We start from the raw sequence: 2,756 nt of genomic DNA, 5'->3' as shown, positions 1-2,756 counted from the left end.
GATCAAAGGAAAACTATTCTAGCAATGATATGAAATCAAAATAGTGGATTAGGGTTAGTTTACATATGATGTTCCACCTTTTACGTATGGTGGGCCCAAATATCTGCAATGCAATGTCATTAAGATTTTTATAAAAAATATCATTTCCTGCAAAAAAATCCATGGGATCATTAATCCAAAATGAGTGATCAGAAGTAAATTACAATTAGACTATATAATAATAATTTTAAAGTACCTGAAACATTCAGTATCTTTAAGGGAATCATTTCTTTGTCGCTCACCACCAATGTGGGCTGCAACATTCCCGTACTAGCAATACGAGAAGATCGAGGAAATGATGGTATGTTATCAGCAGTAGTCGCCTCTAGCGCATCCTCATGTGCATCTCCTGCTGTAGAAAATGAATCCACTATGAAATGCCCCCAAGAAAAAATGCATGAAGGGAAATAAACACATAACACAAGATAGAGAAAAAGAGGGATCTACCAACAGTGGGCGGGCCAATATGACATGCAGTAGAGGATGTCTGCATGCTGCATGTTTTTGATATTGCAGTCGACAATACAGGCGGGGCTAACCTCTGATGAGGCACCAACGACATTTGCACAGGAACATTGATAACACCTGAAGAGTAATACATTAAATATATAAAATATTAAATATATGAAAAGTGCAAGAATTGTAAACAAGGATGAACCTTTATTATGAACATTGACAGTATCAAGTATGATGTCTTTTGGGTACTCAAAGTGATAAGCCAAGCAAGTGATAAGCCAAGAAAATCGTCATCACCTGAATTACCTGCAACACCCTGATCATGGCCACCAGTTTCATGAGGACGCATAAATTGCTGTAAAATCAACACGTACATATTTTAGTTAATGACATAAAAGAGTATAAAATATAAACCATTATTGAACTTTTGTTATAATTAAAGCTTTCATTACTACTTACTTGCAAGTTATCTGCTGTCTGAATCAATTTTTGCACCCTCTCTTGTATCTCATCAGTTTGAGGCTCCATGGATGCCAAAACAATAATCTCTCTACTAAGTTTTCTAAGTGATTTTTTTAGCAATTCCACAAGGTTTGTGGAATTTCTAGGGTCATCATCACTTAATCCTATTGAGTCCACATCCCTAGGGAGGTGCTCAGTTACTGCAACTCCCTTTCCCTTTCCCCGAACATCCATCTGTGACAAGAATGTCATTAACAATTACAAAATTAGTCTAAAACACTAAAAAAAAGATCATAATAATGTAACAATTTGCTTCTATCTAATTTGTACAATTACAATGAGATTTACCTGCTCGATAGAAGTATCACGACCTACATCCCTGTCTATGCTATGTGATGGATCCATGTCGCCCTGTGACAAAGAAAAAATATAAAAACGTTAGTGAAATTAAACCAATAGACTTAGGAAAAAAACTTCATAATAAAATGGTAATTGGAGTCATTAATTGGAGGTTGGTTAATTTAAATGGTATATAGTACATACCACCCTCATGATAGTAACTTTATTTGTATCTATATGATTCAAATTGTAATTGATTAGCAACTCTTCCCATGCACTTATTGATTTTATCGCACACACGAATACATTATTTCCCTCGCCCGCCTCAAATATGCAATTGGGTTGTTTATTAGTTGACCCACGTCATGTACTATTTATAAAATCTGCAATATTCCCTATTGCTTTTGACCTTCCCTCAATGTATACAGCCACTCATTTACTTTGATCATTATCTTTCTGTTGTATATGATTTGCTGATAGTGCATACCTACGCATACTTTTTTTATATCGAACAATCTGCATCCAATTATTGTAATTGTAACAAGGTCCGACAAACTACGTCAATTCAACAACTTTGTTGTAACAAACCTTTATGTCGTCCATGGAAAATAGGCCCAAACCATGTAACGACGAAGGTGCTATGCAATATATCCTATCGTTAACAGAAAAATTGGTGTTTATTTGTGGAAGTTCCTTGGGTACCCATTATTTCTGTAGATGTTTGTACCTCAATGTCGCCTTTGGTCTCATCATCATAAGAACATGACCCCCCTTGAGCAAGGAAAAATTTCATGCATTTATTGAATTTTCTTCTAATATTTTGACCTCTAGTTGATCTCCCTACTGTAGACCTACTACATGTCTCACTTTCATTTTCTATTCTTGCATTTCCCTCACTTGAGGAAGACACATCTGAAAAATACCTATTTGGTGGTACTTTCACTCCATCAAATGGGATAGTTAGTTGGTAATGAGAGAGATATTTTTCAAATGAGGGTAATGTTGATGAAGAAGTCGACCCTAAAGTTGATGTTGAGATTAAAATTTGAATAAGTCCAACTAGGGCCTCAAGTGTTGATAACTGTATTAGATTTGCCGCTAATGTCGAGGTTTGAAAAACCGAGGAAGTTTGTTTTCCAAGTAATTTTTTAAAAATAAATTGTTTCTATATGGTGTATTGACTTACACCTGTCGATCCATGAGATTGTGCAAAGGCGTTCAGGTTCCTGCACATGTAATTCAATTATTTTATGTTAGCTAAAAATTACATAGTACACAACATGAACAACATGAACTTTGTAGACAAAAAGACTATTAAATAAATAAAAAGATGCTGTCATCATAATCATTGTAAATTTTTTAATTCCTTACCTTTACTTTATGTAGACTGTGCATGATCCTCAACTAAAGGGTTGATGATGTTTGTAGTCAATGACCCATTCCCACCAAGGGTGACAACA

Source organism: Cryptomeria japonica, chromosome 9 (genome assembly GCF_030272615.1).
Source record: "Cryptomeria japonica chromosome 9, Sugi_1.0, whole genome shotgun sequence".
Lineage (NCBI taxonomy): Eukaryota > Viridiplantae > Streptophyta > Pinopsida > Cupressales > Cupressaceae > Cryptomeria > Cryptomeria japonica.
This window is presented reverse-complemented; position numbering follows the sequence as displayed.